We start from the raw sequence: 7,457 nt of genomic DNA on the forward strand, positions 1-7,457 counted from the left end.
CCATCGTATTAAAACATTTAGGAAACATTTTTAAAATTCTATACTTATATATATATGCAGGGGTATTGTAAGATTGTATATTTAGTGTTGATCGTTTATATTGAAAGCCAATAATATCAATGCAAAGTTAATGGGCCGATAATTTCCTGGTTCCGACTTATTGCCCTTTTTGAATATAGGTCATCAGAACAATCTCCATGGCAGCAAACTATTGAATATATGAGCAAGCGGTTTACTTAGCACAGTTGCCATTTCTTTAAGCAACCTCACGTAAGTGTTGTCTGGCCCAACAGATTGATCTGATTTATTCTCTTCAAAAATCAGATCTTCTTCAACTTTAGTGTTACCTATATACTGCCTTAATGATAACTGAGCACAATCTACAGGAGTAAAGTCCGATGCAAAAGTAGCCATCTTACATTTCCACTATTTCCTGGAGTCCCCTTGAATATACCCTGAGGAATCTTTTAGCAGCAGTCGCCCCCCTAACTCCTAACGTAACTCAATAAAGATTTTCCTATTGCTACCGCAGTTATCTGTGGTTTTCTTTTCCACTGACCTTTTGGCTGCTCTAAGAGTAGCTTTTGTTACCATAAACTGAGCATGAAACCTATCCCTATTCTCTTGAGAGTTGTGTACTTTTACTCTGTATAAGTATTTCTGCTGAAGTCCTTGATTGGTCCTCATGACCAGTTAGCCCCCTTGGCTTGGACTTAGCAAGTGCTTTACTTTGACTTTACGGACATGCATGGCTTTCTTTTGTATTACAATGATATTCCATTTCTCATCTGCATTAGTACTATCCCCACCTAGTAGGGTTGCCCAATCTACCCGATTTAAGTCCTCTAGCATTTTTGCAAATTTAGTCCTCTTGAGATCCAGTACAAGCATTGAATTTTGGCCCTTTTTTTATGACTAATAATATTATGGTCACTATTGCCTAGGTGTTCCCCCACATGGAGGTCATTGGCTTACGCTTACATTGGCTCCTGGTCCACCAACACCTCTAATTTAAAATTCTCGTCCTTGTTTTTTTTAAAAAAACAAACGTATTTCTTCATTCATGGGATGTGGGCGTTGCTGGAAAGGCCAGAATTCATTACCCATCCCTAGTTGCCCTTGAGAAGATGGTGGTAAGCCACCTTCTTAGAACTGCTGCAGTCCGTGTGGTGAAGGTACTCCCACAGTGCTTTTAGGGAGGGAGTTCCTGGATTTTGACCCGGCGATGATGAAGGAACGATGATACATGTCCAAGTCAGGATGGTATGTGACTTGGAGGGGAACTTGGAGGTGGTGGTGCTCCCATGCACCTGCTGCCCTTGTCCTGCTAGGTGGTGGAGGTCACGAGTTTGGGAGGTGCTGCTGAACAAGCCTTGGCGAGTTGCTGCAGTGCAGCTTGTAGATGGTACACACTGCAGCCATGGTACACCGGTGGTGGAGGGAGTGAATGTTTAAGGGGGTGGATGGGTGCCGATTAATCGGGCTGCTTTACCCTGGATGGTGTCAAACTTCTTGAGTGTTGTTGGAGCTGCACTCATCCAGGCAAGTGGAGAGTATTCCATCACACTCCTGACTTGTGCCTTGTACTTGGTGGAAAGGCTTTGGGGAGTCAAGAGGTGAGTCACTCTCTGCAGAAACCCAGGCTCTGGTCTGCTCTTGTAGCCACAGTATTTATGTGGCTAGTCCAATTAAGTTCTGGTCAATGGTGACCTCCAGGATGTTGATGGTGGGGAATTTAACACTGATAATGCCATTAAAATGTCATGGGGAGGTGGTTAAACTCTCTCTTGTTGGAGATGGTCATCGCCTGGCACTTGTGTGGCTCAAATGTTAATTACCACTTATCAGCCATGTGCTCAAATCCCTCCATGGCCTCGCCCCCCACCCCATCTCTGTAACCTCCTCCAGCCCTACAACTTATGTTCCCTGTAAATTATTTTGGCCCTGCGCGGCCCCTTTAAGGGGCTCCATGGGCCATTCAAAATACTGCGCATGCACGGTTATTACATTGAAATGCCAGTACGTCGGCTATGCGGGTTACCTGGAGCAGTGCGCGGCTGCGCACGTTACAGGGAACACTGCCTACAACCCTCCGGGAATTCTGAGTTCCTCCAATTCTGGCCTCTTGTGCAACCCTGACTTCCTTCGCCCCCACCATTGGCAGCCATGCCTTCAACTGACTAGGCCCTAAGCCCTTGAACTCTGCCTCATTTAAGACGCTCCTTAAAACCTACCTCTAATGTCTCCTCCTTTGACTTAGGTGTCAATTTCTTTTCTGATTATTTTCCTGTGAAGCACCTTGAGGCGTTTTACTATGTTAAAGGCACTGTATAAATGCAAGTTTTTGTCTGATACTACATCAAGTTCATTACTCAAGACTAAATCAAGTACTTGAATATCACAGTCATTAACATGCTGTTATTTATTAGTCCTTATAACATTTTTCATGGCTGTCAATGATCTCCAACTTTCCATTTTTTCTCCCCTCTTCTCTTTGCTCTTGGGGAACAGTTTCATGAGCAAAAACAGCGCTCCGGTACTTTACTCAGAAGGTTATTCTTGATGCGAAAGTCTAAACTGTCAACTCAACATCACAGCCAAGCCTGACGCTCACCTAAAGCCCCACACGCACAATTTCCAGCTGTTGTCACTGAATAAAACTCATGAGCAGGAGCATTAGATGATTTTCCTCTCCCAAGTCCCGAGGTGTTGAGATGAATTGCAGCCCCCCCACTATGGCACCAGTTCCGATCAGCTAACTCAGCACAGATCACCCTCTGTGTCTTTCTGGTCCACATGGTGAGTAAATGCTGAACTAAGCTCACTAGAGAAAGGACAACTTTAATTTTGAAACTTGCTGACAAACTAACCACAATCTTCAAATAGTAAAATTCTCAATTTGTGGAATTGAGTATCTGATAATTACAACAACCTCACCTCCAACCCCACTTATAGGAACATGGGAACGTACAGAACCGGAAAGGCTCTGCACTCCACCTGGCTGGTCCCAAAAAACACTCATAGCTACAAAGTGGTCCTAGCAGTGCCCAATCAATAGGAAAAGTTGCCTGGAACTTCACCACAGATCTTACAATTCAGGATGTTCCAAGCTGTCACTAATTGCTGTGTGAAAATTCATTCCCTGCACAACAGGAATATGTTTAGTCTCCACAGTATAAAAGGACAAAATGACTGACATCCTGGCTACCATTGGACACAAATAGTCTGGATTCAACACCTGAATCCGAGGCCCTCTGGTAACTCACCCAATTGGCCATTCTTCACATGCAATGCTGGGCAGTGAACATCAGTGGACTGATCAACCAAGGTGGTCATCACAGCCTGCTCCTGTCTTCAGCTGATCTGCATATCAAGTTCCAGTAGGGATCACTGGATAGTGATCAGTAGTAGGAATCCTGACATCTGTGGTAGGTAAAATTTTGGAGTCCATTATTAAGGAGACAGTAACAGGACATTTGGATAATCATAATTTAATAGGACAAAGTCAGCATGGTTTTATGAAGGGGAAGTCATGTTTGACAAATTTGCTGGAGTTCTTTGAGGAAGTAATATATAGGGTGGATAAAGGGGAACCAGTGGACGTAGTATATTTAGACTTCCAGAAGGCATTTGACAAGGTGCCACACAAAAGATTATTGCTTAAGATAAAAAATCACGGGATTGGGGGTAATATTCTGGCATGGATAGAGGATTGGCTATCTAACAGAAGGCAGAGAGTTGGGATAAATGGTTCATTCTCAGACTGGCAATCAGTAACTAGTGGTGTTCCGCAGGGGTCAGTGCTGGGTCCCCAACTCTTTACAATCTATATTAACGATTTGGAGGAGGGGACCGAGTGTAACATATCAAAGTTTGCAGATGATACTAAGATGGGAGGGAAAGTAGTGAGTGAGGAGGACATAAAAAACCTGCAAGGGGACATAGACAGGCTAAGTAAGTGGGCAGAGATTTAGCAGATGGAATACAATACTGGAAAGTGTGAGGTTATGCACTTTGGCAGGAAAATCGTAGAGCAAGTTATTATCTTAATGGCAAGAAACTGGAAAGTACTGAAGTACAAAGGGATCTGGGGGTCCTGGTGCACGAAACTCAAAAGGTTAGTATGCAGGTGCAGCAAGTGATTAAGAAGGCCAATGGAATGTTGGCTTTCATTGCTAGGGGGATAGAATATAAAAATAGGGAGGTATTGCTTCAGTTGTACAAGGTATTGGTGAGACCGCACCTGGAATACTGCATACAGTTTTGGTGTCCATACTTAAGAAAAGACATACTTGCTCTCGAGTCAGTACAAAGAAGGTTCACTCGGTTAATCCCGGGGATGAGGGGATGGACATATGAGGAGAGGTTGAGTAGATTGGGACTCTACTCATTGGAGTTCAGAAGAATGAGAGGCGATCTTATTGAAACATATAAGGTTGTGAAGGGGTTGGATCAGGTGGATGCGGGGAGGATGTTCCCGATGATGGGTGAAACTAGAACTAGGGGGCATAGTCTTAGAATAAGGGGCTGCTCTTTCAAAACTGAGATGAGGAGGAACTACTTCACTCAGAGGGTGGTAGGTCCATGGAATATGCTGCCCCAAAAAGCTGTAGAAGCTACATCATTACATAAATTTAAAACAGAAATAGACAGTTTCCTAGAAGTAAAGGGAATTAAGGGTTACGGGGAGCGGGCAGGAATTTGGACATGAGTCTAGGTTCGGATCGGACATGGCCCTGTGGGTAGCGGAGCGGGCCCAGGGGCCGTGTAGCCTGGTCCTGCTCCTATTTCGTGTGTCTAATTCTGTTAGATTCAGGAGATGGTTCTGTGATAGTAGATTGGCGGTTAGGATCAGATCAGCCATGATCTTATTGAATGGTGGAGCAGGCTCGAGGGGCCGATTGGCCTACTCCTGCTCCTATTTCTTATGTTCTTATACTCATCTCTCTCACACCCCACTCCAGGCGTGAAGCCAACTGCCCAGCCTCATTGATCTTCCTATATGAAATCAGTACTGATGAGCTCTAACCCAGGACCTGCCTGGTCTTTAGGAACCATGACCATGCTACGCTGGGGCAGAAGATTAAACAAAAAGCAGTACAGTACTGAGGAATAGAGCAATCCTTGCACAGATACACAAACAAGTGGCATACAACAAGATAAGTATAAAGAAATACAAAACCTGTTCTCTTACCTCAGATTGCATTGCGAAAGTTGTCAATGACAACCGGAATGTATCCTGCTTTAACCAGCTCAACCATGCAGTGGCTACCGATGTAACCAGCTCCACCTGTCACTAGGATCTTCTTGGTTGCCATTTTCTACAAGAAATTTAAATGATTCAGAGAATTAGAAACATAGAAACATAGAAGATAGGAGCAGGAGTAGGCCATTCGGCCCCTCGAGCCTGCTCCGCCATTCAATGAGATCATGGCTGATCATCCAAATTCAGTACCCTGTCCCTGCCTTCTCCCCATATCCCTTGATCCCTTTAGCCTTAAGAAATATATCCAACTCCTTCTTGAATATATTTAATGAATTGGCCTCTACTGCCTTCTGTGGTAGAGAATTCCACAGGTTCACCACCCTCTGGGTGAAGAAATTCCTCCTCATCTCTGTCCTAAATGGCTTACCCCTTATCCTTAGACTGTGACCCCTGGTTCTGGACTCCCCAACCATCGGGAACATCCTTCCCGCATTTAGTCTGTCTAGTCCTGTTAGAATTGCTACGATGTTTTCAATATTCAACTATCACAAAAATTCTCAGTCATACAATCCCAACTGTTAAGTTTCTCTATGATTACCGTCATTGTTCGTGTTTTTTTTTGTTGCTAATATTAAGTGGCATAAAGTACAGCCAAAAGGAAATGTATGTCTCACAAATGTGCTTGGTGATTTCTGGGGAAACAAGGGTCCAGAACTTAACATGTTTCAACAACACTGTCCAAGGAGGTGATTACAGTGAATAAACATAGTTAAACAAGAGTCAAGTGAATGTCAATCCTTGGGCTGATGCAAGTTAGCTGCTCTCAGCCAGATGCTCTATAATTAAAGGAGGAAACTGTGAGCAAAGGTCCAGCTCTTGATCACTGTAAAGAGGCTCCAAACTGAAGTGCACGTGTGGATGCCAACAAGGACAGAATCATGCTTAGATGTCACGTCCTCCAGTTAGATAGTCCTGCCCACATTTACTATCAAGGTCCACAAATATCCACATAGCTGCCTTTGCCGCTTCCTTCCTTCTAGCCCACTGGACCAAATTTCCATTAAGCTTTCTCCCTGCCCTAGCCCTGAACGCACATCTTTCTCTAGTTTCTCTCCTGTCTCCCATCATGCCCTCTCCAAGCTCATCTTGTCCAAGAGACCCACCTCCTGCTCCCTTGACCCTATTCCCACTAAACTGCAAACCACCCAAATTCCCTTCCTGGCCCCATGTTAGCTGATATCGTTAACAGTCCCCTCTCCTCCTCAAATCTGCCATCATCACCCCTCAGTAAAAAAAACCCTCCCTTGACACTGCTGTCCTTGCAAACTACCGACCCTTCTCCAACCTCCCTTTCCTCTCCAAAGTCCTTGAGCGTGTCGTCACCTCCCAAATCCATGTCCATATTTCCCACAACTCCATGTCTGAATCCGTTCAATCGAGTTTCCGCCCTGCCACAGTACTGAAATGGACCTTATCAAAGTCACAAATGGCATCCTATGTGCCTTTGTGACCTCTAGACTTGACTAATCCAATGCACTCCTGGCCGGCCTCCCATGTTCCACCTTACGTAAACTTGAGCTCATCCAAATCTCTGGTAAACTATCCCTCCTCGTCCTTCTCAACCTGTCTGCAGCCTTTGACACAGTTGACCACACCATCCTCCTCCAATGCCTCGCCACCGTTGTCCAGCTGGGAGGGGCTGTCCTTGCCTGGTTCCATTCTTATCTATCCAGTCGTAGCCAGAGAATCACCTACAATGGCTTATCTTCCCGTTCCATTACCTCTGGTGTCCCCCAAGGATCTACCCTTGGCCCCCTCCTATTTCTCAGATACCTGCTGCCCCTTGGTGACATCAACCATAAACACAATGTTAGGTTCCGCATATACACTGATGACACCCAGCTCTATCTCACCAGCACCTCTCTCGACCCCTCCACTGTCTCGGATTTGTTACTCTGCTTGTCTGACATTCAGTACTGGGTGAGCAGAAATGTCCTCCTTCTATTGGAAAGACCGAAGCCATTCGGTCCCCATCAAAAACTCCGTTCCCTCGCCATTGACTCCATCCCTCTCCTTGGGAACTGTCGGAGGCTTAACCAGACCGTTCGCAACCTTGGTGTCGTATTTGACACTGAGATGAGTTTCCGACCATAAATCTGCTCCATCACCAAGACTGCCTACTTTCACCTCCGTAGCATCGCCCGACTCCACCTCTGCCTCATTCACCTGCTGGTGAAACCCTCACACATGC

At 45.2% G+C, this 7,457-nt stretch overlaps 1 pseudogene across 1 annotated transcript in view; it reads right to left on the reverse strand.

Annotated features, from left to right (window-relative positions):
* The window catches only part of LOC147103167 (UDP-glucose 4-epimerase-like), a 30,885-nt pseudogene extending 30,471 nt beyond the window's left edge, over positions 1 to 414 (reverse strand). Inside the window, exon 1 of the transcript XR_015073004.1 lies at positions 237 to 414. The product of XR_015073004.1 is annotated as a UDP-glucose 4-epimerase-like (transcript). The remainder of the gene's footprint in view (positions 1 to 236) is intronic.
* Between the last annotated feature and the right edge of the window lie 7,043 nt (positions 415 to 7,457).

The sequence above is a fragment of the Somniosus microcephalus genome, chromosome 20 (assembly GCF_052327205.1).
Source record: "Somniosus microcephalus isolate GS21.2 chromosome 20, FLI_Smic_1.0, whole genome shotgun sequence".
NCBI lineage: Eukaryota > Metazoa > Chordata > Chondrichthyes > Squaliformes > Somniosidae > Somniosus > Somniosus microcephalus.